Below are 13,619 nucleotides of genomic sequence, written 5' to 3'. Positions count from 1 at the left end.
TAAAAGCTAATGGTGGTAAGCAACCTGGAGCTTGGTTTATGTTGGCTGCTGTTGTGCTCACTTTTAGATGCATTATGACAAAATTATGATGCAAAAAAAACGGACTGCATGAAGTCCTGCAGTCGGGTCTATCTGCTGTAACTGGCGACCTGTGAGAGCGCAAAAAAAAACGCCGGTGGAATACACACCCAAATTACCCTCATCGCCATCGTCATCATCGTCGTCTTCGATTCACTACTGCCTGCGTTGCAGCAACGATGTGCACATTATCATTAAACTGGCTCGCGGTGTCATTACTATCTGGCGGTGCCGATCATTTCGGCGTGCTGCATTTGTGCACGGTACGTGTCCTTTTTTCCTCGCTGCTTTTTTAAGGTTGTCATTCTTCGGATTTCCATTTTGAAATAAAAAAAAAACATGGTGGAAGCGTTGGAAAGGTGCAGGAAATCGATTCGACGGTGTTGATGAACAACACGTCCCGCTTGACGATGATTTCTTCCGCCCGGGGTGTGCACTTGTGTGTGCCGGGCGTGTATTTATTATTATCATTATAGATATATTTTTTCCACCCGTTTTTTTTTTTTGTTCGTTTCGTCGCTTCGTTCTTTATTGTTCCCGCGCCCATTTCCGAGCTGTGTGCTGGTGGAAGCATTGTGCATAATTGCGTTGCACGATGGCCGTTGATTCTGCTGCTGTTGGACACATTTCGGTTGCAACTTGGTTCGGCTCGGGATGGTGCGGGATGGTGCGAAACTTTAGTCAACGCTCTGGGAACGCATTTCCCGTCCCGAAAAACAATCGAATGAAAGAACGAACGGTACGAGTTAATTACTATTTTTCCGAAATCATGCGGACATTGTAGTTTTGTCAGCCAGCCGGGGTACACTCAATCATTTTAAATTGAATCAATCATGATGGGGTTTGAATGATTTAATTTTTAGCTTGGGAATGGTCTATTGTTTATCAAAAAAAAAGTCAAATTCAAATAATTAATTGTGTTAAGTTTGCTTTAATTGTTTAAATTTTCTGGATTTTTCCTTTGTTTTATTCTCCATTACATCAATTTTCAATTGAATTTAATTCATTTCAAAACTTTTGTAGGCCGTTTGTATTTAAATTGCTTTCTTTTCCTGCAATATTTGAAAAATAATTGAAAATTATTTTTTTATCAGTTTCACTACAGTTTTCGTTACATTTACTAGTGATTTACTACGTGTAATATTCAAGAACGAAACTGGTCAATAATTTTAATTGACTTTATCGCTTTAGATGTAGCTGTTGTTCACATGTCTTTATCTGTTATTAGCCATTCATTTATCGTCTTTTTCCTTTACTTTCAATTTTCTAAATTTTTATACTGATTTTAGTTCATATTCCATGCTTTCTTCTTGGCTTAAAGACCTCCTAAAGGTTATGCCAGCAAACAAATGGCTTGGCTACCACTTGGTTGGATAGCAAGTACTCACTACGGTGGAATGGTGCCCTTGGTATTTGAACCCAGAACCTGTCGTGTGAAGATCGGTGTCGCTGTCGTCAATGTACCATGTTAAAGCATTAATTTGACTTTGAATCGCAATTTTAATTCCAATTCCAACACCAATATAAAGTTATGACAAAGCGTGTCTTGACCTCAAACTTTTATCCCTCTACCATTTTGACGTAACCCATGCAACAGACTCCCTTTTCCGATTTATAAAACGCTTCGTTTTAGGGTCAACCTCCAAATGGTTGGCAGATGCACCAGGGCACCATCATTATCGGTCGTTTGAAGTGCAATCTCCTACCCCTTATGTCTTACTCCCCTCCCCGAACTCAACCCATCAGGCCAAATGTCGTGTCTTTGCTGTCGACCCTACCAACCATTTTGAATCTGCCCCCGACCTACACATCGATATAAATTGGTCCTTTGGTCCTGTCTGCCTCATCTCCCGTGTGTGTGTGTGTGTGGTTGCTTTTTTTTTCTTCTTTCCTCTGTTCGCATTCGGGCCGAAAACCCATTCCGGAATAATCGCCGGGATGCAATCGAAAATGCATCTCGGGCGTGCAATTAAAATCGATTAAATCCCATCGCAATCAACAGGTAGCCCGAGCTCATTAAATAATTCATTTAAAGGGTATTGATTATTGTTTGCTTTCTCTTGGTCCACGTTTCGCCGGTTGAGCTGCAGAGAACAGGCCCTGTTTTCTTGAGCCTTGCGGACGCTTCGCCGCCTCAAAACGCACATCGACACGGGGCACACCGAGACGGGAGACTGAATTATAACTTGCTCTGGGTTTTTTTATGTGGATCATTTTCGTATTTTTTTTTTACCACAAACGTACGATGGTCAGTCTCGTTTGGGTTGATGCTTCATAGAAACAGTGCCCTTCTTGCGATGCGAAAAGCTCGTCGCCAGGTTTCGATAAATCAGTATCCAGCGCTGGGAGCAGGTATCCAGCATCCAGGATTATAGCTTCAAGGCAGGACCAGCAGCAGGCTGTAGAAATCGATTAAAGAAATTGAAGGTTTTCCCCCTTCAATTGAAAGCTAAACCACGAGATGTGTCCGCTGCGTTTTTCGGAGGAGGAGTCACATCCGGGAGTTATTAAATCAATTTATCTAGCCCGTGGATCAGTGTATATCGCGTGTTACGAGCCGCTGGCGAGCATGCATTTAGCATGATAAACCTGCAGCTGGAAGAAAATTGGCAGAAACATTGTCTTGTGCCATTTCACAAACTCATTACCACAATGTACTGCTTCGGGCTACGGATGGTCAGTGCTGAGTGGTCATCATTTGGGTGCTCCTACCAAGTGTTTTTGGTTTTGTTTTTGTGCTTCATAAAAGAGTCATCAAACGCGATGATTTTGTGCTTGTTCATTTTAATCAATTTTCTTTCCTGTTGTCAATTTTTTTGTATTCACAAACTCGTTTTGTTGGTGTAAGACCAAAGCTTCGCCCAGTGAAAAAGATAAACGATATCACAAGAATTAATGTACTCTTGGAACATCGACTAAGATAGTCAGCTATGACAGGCCAAAAACTCCCGAAGTTATCTTGCTATTAATCGCGAAGAAGAACAATTAGAATCAAAAATTCGTTTAAAGAATTTATAAAAAAAATCTCTTGTCTAGTTTTTTTTGACTTCTAAAATTTAATAACTATGACTTTAACTCCAAATTTTTTATTGAGGATTAATTCCTCAAGAGATATGGGATATTCAAAAGATACTCAAGAGATACTCAAGAGATATGAAGAGACACCAAAAATAGAGTCCTAGGCTTGATCAGACTTCCCTCAGATTTTTCAATTATTTCCAAACACAATTTCATTGCTTTTAGCTACTTTACCTCATATTCTAGCTAAGACTTTCTTTTTCTTCTTCTTATTCATTGGCTTTTCAACCTGCACAGGTCTCATCGAAATGCCTTTTTCTGACTGTCCTTGACTTGATTTTACCCGAAGCTGGATAGTCATTCCTGCTTACAAGGAGGTGGTCTGGACGGGATTTGATCCCTGGAATACCTGTCGTGTGATGATCAGCACCTCTATAGTCTCGACCATCCGCCCGACTTTACTCACATATTTCCTTCTTGTAGTTCTCTTAAATTAACCCCACAAGCCCATTCCCTATTTTCTCATCTTGCTGACTCAAATCACGCACTTCAGCAACGCTTCCTGCGTACGTTTGCAGTTAGCTTTTGCAACATCCGACACCGGTCAGTTCCAGTACATAAATTTCAAAACCCCTTTCCCAGGAGGAAAAACCGAAAACAGGAAGTGTCCAAACTCGGGCTCGACATCTCGCTGTGGTTAGCGTTTTCGGTTAATGGTCACAACGTCACGTCATCAGTTGTAGACCACTGCAGGACTTTTGCTCCCAACCCGGTTCAGCACGCTGCGGTGTGCGGATGAAGCTGGTGAGGTAACAACAACGACGATGATAATCGTTTCGATAATGACCCACTGTGGGAGTGGTAGTAGTTACACGATGTGATCCCCCGTGCTTTGCCACCGGGATCCAGTTTCGGGGGATGATCTTGTTGCGTACGGGGACTCTTGTGTGTGTGTGGAAAAGACCTTGTCCAGCGAGGAGTACTTACGAATGGTGTTTTCGAATGGGCGAATTTCACCAGTCCTTACCCGGTGCCAAATCGTACTCCATTCGGGCCATCACGAGCGTTACAGATCTCCAAGTCCACCACCCATGCGAAAGGCGTTCATCCGGTGCAGTGAAAAAGGACCCAAGCTCTACCCACGAACGAAACATTAACGAATCGATTGCTACTCTTTGGCCGAACCGACTATCCCCTGAGGGAGAAGGACTTGCCAACCACGTACCCGTAGCTGGGCAGGCTTTTCTGCTTGCTCGGAAAAGAAAAACCCAACCCGAAGCTCAGCCTTTAATGGGCTTTACACAGAAGCGGAAGTTAAGTCCTTTTTGTAGCTCCCTTGGGATTTCTGGAAAGCCTTCCGACATATTCAGACTGGCTGATGCCTTTGCCCGTCCGAGAGCAACCGTCGTCCCGTACTTTGCATCGTAATTTTGCGAAACTCAATCCACTTTTCATAAATACGCCTTCTGGCAATCGATCGAAACCTTGCGCACGAACGAATAGCCCCGAATGCAGCCGAGAACTCGAGTCAAGAGAGGTTGCAGTGGCGAACGTCTGGCCTGCACAGGCGGATGATAACGTTTATGGTTTGCAAACGATTGGCTACAGCTGTAATACCAATCTCGGGAAGTTGTTTCACAGCGTATCCCTATCCTCTACGCAATTTGTAATTTCTTCCCCGACAAACACACGTCGATCTACGTGGATGTGAATTGTTACCGCGCCATAAACTGTAGCCATTTTTTTCTTCTTCTTTCTCTTCGTCCACTGCATCATCCGCTCTATGGACGTTGGAGTTTTGAAGCTTATGGGGGAGCATTTATCATTACACTGCCGGTGCCGGTGGCAATCCTCACACAAATGGGCAAAACACATTAACCGACATCATCTCAAGGCATCGCCGACTGGCGTTGTAGAATTCATGCCGGCATATGTTACTTGTCACTCCACTCGGCCCACGGCGGTGGCGAGACGCCGCAGCAAGCCAGTAAAGCCTCCAAACCATTATTCATCATCATTAGCCACCAAAGCCAACGGGAGAACGGGAAGAAGGTATCCCCGCTCATCATCATGGGCTAGAAATGCTCGTTCCACAATGGTTCGCACAAAACCATCGGCCAAGGTGTGAAACTTCCTCTCATTGACGTTTGGCATTTGATTTTGCAATCCCATTGCTGCCGGCAATCGCATCAAGTGTTCAGTGACAGACAGAACCGTCCAGATGCGTCCCGTGTGGATCTAGACCGGGGCGTGTACACACCAACACACCGCTCAGCACACATATACCACGCACGGGTGCTCCACAAATTCCTGCTGACCAAAAGCGAGATATACAGAGAGAGAGACCCCGAAGGCTTGGAAAACTGTTGCGGTTAAAGTGATCGATGATTGACGGCTCAAGCAGGAAGGGCATTTTTTGCTCCAGTAGACAAGGATAACTGAAAGCACCAGGAGGAAGAAAGAAGATCAGCTCAATGTTGGTATTCCTGGTGGATGATAGAGAACCTTGGTGACTGGTCGTACAGGTAAGCTGCAAACGTCATCAGGCCCCCGTCGGTGGAGAAGCTTGCAGCTGAAGTCGATGTCCGTGATGTGGGAGATGTGCAGCATGGCCGCCAGGTGTGGCTTTTTGTGCTCGTCGAACAAGTCACTTACGTATATGACACGGATGGCGATCCCGTGAGAGTGGTGAGGATGGATTAAGAACAATGATTAATGTCATTTTTGCACTCTCGATGCAAGTTGTGTGCCTGAGTGCGGTACATTACACACCGGCTCGAGCACGTTATAAGCTAGATAAATGAATATGCACTCATGGTGGTGGTGCACCACACGAAAGCTTCTTAGATCCGCTCGTGCCTCTGCTGGACTTCACATTTATTTTAAAGATATGTCCAATCCGGTAAGAAGATTATGTTTTCTTGTCTCTTTCTTTTTGTGATGCGTGTGCTTGTTTAGCGCGAAACCGTTGCAAAACTCTTCTCATTAAACCAAATTAGAAGCACCGGAGTGTATGAAGTTATCGTGCCTCAAGCTCCGTCCCCCAAAAAACCATCAACATAATTGGGGAAATTCCAACATTCTAACGTCCCAATAATAGACGGTGCTGAGTTGCTGTCGACGAATACGTACGGCTTTTATCTCGGCGTGCAAAACTTACGTCCTGCAAGCAAAAGCGGTTCAAGAATGTTTCCGAACTGCGTAGAACAAGTTTCTTCGGGCGAGAGGCGCACTCGCATATCAAACCACATCACAATAACCGTAACAGTGTGTACTTTCTCCACCGTGCAGGAAATGCATGCCGAAATTCATTTGCACAGCTCGTCGGAACGGTTATGTGCTCTGCAACCGCCACCGCCATGAACTTCTCGCCGTGAATCATCCTCGATGTTCGGCCGGGCTGTGGTTCCCCGTGATGCTGGCAAGCAGCATTAAACACATCATCAACCAGGCTGCACTAGGCTGCCCGCCGATAGCCTTACACACTTGGCGGTATCTTCCGAGCGCAAGGAAACAGTTTGGCGTTGCGATAAAGCGTATTCATCATCATCGCTACCAGGGAACGTTCGGGACGCGACCGATCGGCCACTGGTGACGGAGGTCGCTCTCTCTCGTAAGCAGCCTCCGGGGCATGGTCTCCACCTACCATTTCTACCCAACCAATTCCAACCATTCTAATCGCACATGGAAAAACGGAAAGCTTCTTTTCAACCACTAGCGCTCCCCGCCCCCCGAAAACGTGTCACTACCATCGGGAGCTAAGTTGTGAAAGATATATGGCTAAGGTAGAGGACCACCGAGGAGAGCGAGTGTGGCAGACGGCAAACAAAAGCTTATTACGAGTGCAGTAGTAACCACTTCATGATTGCATTGTGCAACGGCTTCCGATGGGTGAACACACAACGTTCGGCAAATGCCCTTTTCAAACCGACACTTGACGAGCGATCCGGAAATGGAGCCGTGTGAGTGTGTCCTCGGGGTGGAAAACTTTCTTGCACAACTTCCGTGTGCCAAATCTCTCTCACAGGGGTAGAAGACAAAAGTAGTTACCGAGCGAATCCCAATTGGATGTGACTCCATTTGCGCTTTAAACGGTTCCAGTTGAAGTTGACGAAGTTCGGGACAAGTTCATCATGTCCAAATAAAGGGACAGCAGCTCTCGATACCCCCTCGAAGGAAGGTTATACCTTGCGCACGGGTTAAAGCAAGTTTCGATCCTATCTTTGAACAATTAATTGGATCAATTAACGCACAACGAAAGCAATCAGTACTGTCAGGGCCGTCATACTTCTTCAGGTGGTTGTGGGACATATTCTTACCGGGCGTACGACGCCCATATAAAGAAAACTGGGTCAGATCGTTGTAGGCTACCACGGCCATCCGGACTCATCGCTTGAAGTTGGTTAGACTTTAAAGCGGCAAGGACCAGTGAGAAACTAGCAAAGCTGGCGTCAATTAGTGAGTGCTTTTTCGCTCCACGCACCGGTCAAGTGGTACCAGCTTCCGAGACACCGAAAGACTTCCAGCCAATACAGCGAAGGCTTTTTTTTCTCGGTAAAGATCCCAACCTGCGGTATCTGGGCCATCCGGGGGTTTGATTGCGCCACATTATCTTTATCTCCACTTTGGCACAGCATGAAAACAAATTGCAAACTATTCGCTGATAACAAACGAACCCACATTGTGTGTCTGCTGTGTAGGGTACGTGTTTTCCGGGGTGTGAAAACCACGCGATGCGCATTCTGATAGTGGCCACCGACATCATAAAACGCGGGCGAAAAGGCAAGGAAAGAATACTGACGTGCGGGACGCGACATGATAATGTATGTAAATGTGCACGCGCTTCCGCTGGTGTGAGGATGTGCCCCATTTCCTGAGCACACTGTCAGTTCCCCTGGTGTAGTCCTGGGTGCTCGAGTGCTCTATCATACTCCGAATTGGAATGCTTCGGAATGCTTGCTGCTGCGTATCTGTCAAATGAAATCATTTTACGCCCCATTCACTGGCGATAGTGATGAGGGTGTTTGGGTTCGTTTATCCTCTCGGGGAGTGCTGGAGTTTTGGACCACGTGACAATCGGTTGGCAAGTGAAGAATGAGTACATTCTCCGGTTGGCAGACCCCGTGTACTCCGATGCTGGCGACTGATGATGAAGAAGATGATGATGTTTAGCATAAATCCAGACGCGCCGTTGTGCATCGACAATTTGATTAAAATTCTAATTTATGCGCTCTTGTTCGCGTCGGCTTCTATCAGCGGTGGCCTCGCGCGCAATTCATACACAAAACCATTCACACAAGCGGAGGGTCGGTTAGGAACGTAGAATAAAAAAAAAACCCAACATGTCTGTGAAATCTTTTCAAGCGTTCTAGCTCGGGGTGGCGATCAAATTAAAAGAATAAAAATGTACATAACTAACCCCTTTTCAACTGTTCTTCCTGGGGGCTTTTTTTATTAATCCACACAAGAGGCTCCAACCTGAATGCATCTCCCGAGTCGCCGCCGCCACACCTGTAGTTGATTGCTCGGAATTTCATCCGGAATCTGGGCTTGTGTGTAGATAGGGAGGGTGGCGGGGAAGAAAAACAAGAACCAAGGCAAAATGTCTAATTTGATTACAAAAGGGAAGTGGCAAATGGGTTTCAGTACGAGAACCCCCGAGGCACAGGAGGAACCTCAGCAGAGGAAGCGAAACATCACTATTAACACACACAGAGACCACCGGAGGCCACCTTGCGGCGGCTGCGAGATTCAATCGCCGGAGCACTTTCCGAGATTGAACAACATTTTTCTACGATAACAGTTAGAGGCCCCGGGTATGTGGATTGTGTGGGCAAGATATCCATCTTGAAGTGGCCACACTTGAGGGTACCGAAGACCGTGAAGTATAGTTCCTATTACGGATTGCTTTTAAATCTCGTTTCAATGCCGGCCAAAGTGGTCGCCCCCCAACGGCGAGCAGCTGAATTGGAGGCACTCGCTTCGAGCCCGGCAAAGAAAACAAACTCCAGCGACGTCATTGAACAACAGAATTCTATCTCGAATATGGGGGGCAAGGGAAATCGTACAATCGCCAACCCCTTTCACTCCAGAACTGACCGAGAAGAAGCCACTCGAGAAGCAACAGTCATATCCTTCCAGTCCAGGAGGGAACCACAGTAATCTGATGAGTCATTAGCACGCTCTTTTGGCTTTATTAGATCTGCTATCTGCTTGCGTCAGCAAACCCCGGGCATGTCATGTGCTCTGGCCGTCGGTCATCTATTTCTATCCGCCCACACCCCACCGACACCGTGTACCGGGAAAAATAAACACCAGCAAGCAGCATAATACGTTGGGACGAGATCGAGCGATAGAGAGCGACGCTCGCCAGCGAAAGCGAAATCGAAGGAAGAAAACTGGATGACCCTACTACCGCTACGCAAAACTTTATTAAATTACGTCTGATTGGATGTTTGAGGATGCATTAAAAACAAGAGCAAGCCATCACACTACTCGACTACCTGGGGTAAGGTGGTGTGGTCTGTCTCTGTCTTTTCACTGGAAGTTCACTCCAAGTGTGCCCGTTCAAAGCGAATGAGCAACTCGTGCACACACACACACCGTGTCTAATGGAGTGGATTAAGTGAGACGTTAAAAGGCTTTAATCTGGTCGAACATTGAAGGTTTACGATTTTTTAAGCTAGGTCCCTTTCATTTCCTTTGTCGGCAGGTCCGCAACCTGTCAGAACTGTTCTTTACAGGTGGGCTATTGCTGGAATGGAGTCAAGAGCTTGAGATTCTCTGTTGGACCCGATCCACAAAACCCCAAACATATGTCCGACTGATTCTTGCCGAAAATTCTTGCCTTCAACGCTCTGCTTCTTTCATTCTGCTCTGCGCTAAACAACATAGTCGGGGGGACATTTTCTCGGAAACAAAAACACCCAATATGGGCTAAAATTAATCAACTCATCTAAATTCGTCGCGGTCAACGGTATTGGCGCCCGCTCGGGCACACAGCTCCGCGCCGAAATCCATATTTTTGATTATAATTTACGATGGGAAGCTTGTTAAAGTGTAAATTAACTTCCCTCTTCCCGGGCGCGCGCGCTTGCTCGCCTTTGTCTCGTCGATGCCGCTTGTATTTACTTTATTTTATTTGAAACCTGCTCCACCATCGGCAAACTTGACCGTTTGCCAAGCCAACGAGCCTCGGTGACTCTGTCATTCGGGGAATTAGCGGCACTCGAAAGACGAACCCTCGACGGCACGCAGCTTTCATCGGCGTAAAGGCGACTGGGCTAATGATACGCCGCTGCGGGCCGTTCGACCAGAACATCCCCGGCGCGACAGTCACGTTTCGGTCGTTTCGGAGAGCCGGAATTTCACCACCAGAATCTCCACAACCACCATCATCTCCCCGGAGCTTACTACTCCCAGGCTCCGAGCTTTTGCGCTTAATTTGAATAAAGTAAATAGAGACAAATTAAAAGCGCCCGACATTAATGTGGGGGCTTTTTTTCGGGGAGACCCAGGGTGCAAGCGCGAGGCATCATCCTTTTGGGAAGAACTTTCATTTGAAAACCACCATCCTATCTCGGAGGAGAGCACTCTCTCTCTCCCTCTCTCTTCAGTTCGATTTGTTATTCTTTTGTCGAGATTTTCATTTTTCGGAGGACTCAGACTCCCTGAGCTGGCGGGGAATATTCGAAAACGCTAACAATACCAACCCTAACGAGTCACCGCCGACGAGACCCGGGAACGTCTTCACCTCGTTGAAGTGTGTATTCTCAAGTGACAGAAGAAGAACACTCACGCTGGCTGCAACCATCCTCCCAGTGGGGGAACTCTCGGGCTTGATATTTAATGCAGCATTGATTTCCTCCGAGCCGCGTGCTTTTCAATGCGTTATTTTTAGCGAACGCGCGACTTTAGCAGCTTGGCGGTGTTTGTTCACCGCATTCGCAACGGAACAAGGGCACATTAAATATTCATAACGGCTGCAAGAGCGGCTTAATATATATATATATATGGTGAAGAGGGAGATATTAAAACTACACCCACGGAGTGAGGCGTTATTGAATGATGTTTGCTTTTCGACTTTCAATTCGTTTTCTTTGTCTGTCGGTTTATTGTGAAGGATGTCCAGAGATTTTTTGTAGACGAGCAAGCTCAGGGTAACAAACGAGTTCTTGAACTTCACAGCAGTAATTTGGTCTATGCAGAAAGCTTCCCTATCTGTTCTTTCTGCGTCACAATCGGCGTTAGGCGTTCGATTGTTTCTAGCGTCACAAAACCCCATCCTCATACAGCGTGTTGCTATTATGTCCTAATATCAGCATCCCATCAAGATTTAACTAACGAAACGGACCCACCATCCCATGCAAAGTGGGAGACTATTGGGCAATCTCTAAACACGCCTGATGGATGTTCCTGTCAAACTTCATTGGGGTTAAATTTATCCGATCCGAAAGCGAAAAAGCACCATCCAACAGTTGGGTTGGGACGAACGTCTGCCCTCCAGGCAGACCGGGACCCAGCGCGAAGTGAATTAATTTAGATGTATTATCGAGCTGTAAACACAATGATCGACGGCTCGAGGCTGCACGGACGCGCGGCTCGAAAAAGCTATTGCCTTTCATCTGGTACCGGCCATCGGGCCCCCCTAAAACCTGCCTTCCGGTGTTAATGGAAGGTGGCGTTGAAAGCTGCCCAAACTGCCGCTGCTGATGGACACGGCAGAAGCCATACCTCCGGTGACATAGATTTTCATCGAACGGAAATGACACGTCGGTCTTACCCCGGGGCGGCTTTTCCCACCGGTGCAACCCATCTTCCCGCGTTGTCCGATCCGATCGATCGGGTCAGACGGAGGCAGACGTTTTAGGCACTCTGATTATACGCCGTTCTGCCAATTAACCTTTTTATCAACGTGTGGCCACTCGCCGCTGGAAAGTGCTCTGCTGTCTAGCGAGGTTTTCAGTGAGTGCACCCACACCTGGTCGAGTGGTTGGTCTTTTGCTGCAGATACTCTACCAATCGTACCATCAGGGGACAGAAGCCCAAACGCAATTTGTCAACGGGGCGCACACACTCACACGGGGCAGTTGAGATTTATCGTCGTGCAGAGTTTGGAGACCGGCTGGTTTAAACATTGGCCAGAGCTTTCCGTTGTACCCGGTGGCACAGTAATGCAATTGCCCCAGGTACTGCCCGTGGAAGGAGTTAAGGCGCCGTTGTTGGCAAATTGGAATGCATGGGGGCATTGAGACATTTTGCAATTATATCGAACTCTCAGGAAATAGACCACCTTGAAGATCTTGATGTACTCTTGACGCGTAATTAGTACAACTAATGCAGAAATAATTAAGGAATCGTTGAATAAGTGTTAACAGATTATTCTTCTAAATTAATACGAATGCCTTAAAGGGTTTAAAAATCCACACATGAGCGTCTTGCGACTCCTGTAGTTGGGATGTAAAGCAGCAGCTGGATGGCTATCTCGACCATCTCGATTGTTGCCCTGCCGGCGATCCTCTTCGTGACTGTCTAGACTCTGTCCATAGACCCCATACTGCGACGCAGGATCTCTACAAGGGCAATCCACAATTTACCTATTGTAACTGTTATTGTTGAGCCACACACACACATTCGCGTTGAGGGCTCGAAAGCCGATTCCCAAAGCCCTTCCCGGGGTTCGTATTTTACAATCGTACGCTCGATTCCGTGGAGCAGAAATTCAATTACACGGTAGAAACGCGCAACCCCCAACATAAGTTGCCGGTGGAGCTGTTGTTTTTTTTTTCTTGGAACCCACCGGTGTATGTAAAGGACTCGGACCAAAGCGGTCCATGTGCTCGATGATTAACGGTGGTAGGGTCACAGTTCGGTTGCAAAAAGTAAATTGAATTCACCGTAATCGCTTTATCTCTCCGGGCAAGCGCTGGTACTCTTTCGGTGACTGTGTGTGTGTGTCTGCGATTGTCTGTCTCGAGCTTCTGGTGGCTTCTTGGAAGCAGTTCTACGTATCTGCGGCTGTTGCTACTGTATCTAATCTGCTGGGAAGATTTGGGGCTAGGGAAATATGTGGCATAAAATTCGCCTACAATACATACACGGGTCTTGTGTACTTGTGGACGAGGTGAGAGGGAGTGAGTCAAAGGAAGAAAGGAAGAAGGTTTTTTTGCATTTTAAATGTAACAAATCCTATATCAGTATTTTATATGCATGAACAAATTGAGATTTTTTGTTGTTGGGCAGAGCAGCATAAGCCTCATATCTGTAACGGATAAGCGAAAGCTACATTAAAAGATAACCGTGATACATGGTGGCTATAAAAAATAATCTCGAATTGGAAAATAGAACACATATGATGTTTGGAGTTTCTAAAACAAAGTTGAGAAAGAGAGAGAGATCTATCTGAAAACAATCTACGGGTAACTCATCTGTGTGTAGGAACCATCAATCGTAACTAACACTTCTGGGAGGATGCTCTGACGTTTGTATACGAAAATTGTCATGAAATTCATATGAACCACTTG

The 13,619-nt window shown here is 46.4% G+C and overlaps 1 protein-coding gene across 1 annotated transcript in view; it reads left to right on the top strand.

Moving 5' to 3' along the window:
* The window catches only part of LOC118504079 (frizzled), a 230,268-nt gene that overhangs the window by 181,914 nt on the left and 34,735 nt on the right, over positions 1-13,619 (top strand). The window lies entirely within an intron of this gene.

Source organism: Anopheles stephensi, chromosome 2, assembly GCF_013141755.1.
Source record: "Anopheles stephensi strain Indian chromosome 2, UCI_ANSTEP_V1.0, whole genome shotgun sequence".
In the NCBI taxonomy this organism is placed as follows: Eukaryota; Metazoa; Arthropoda; class Insecta; order Diptera; family Culicidae; genus Anopheles; species Anopheles stephensi.
The sequence above is the reverse complement of the archived record's forward strand: the minus strand, read 5'-3'. Positions and strand labels throughout refer to the sequence as shown.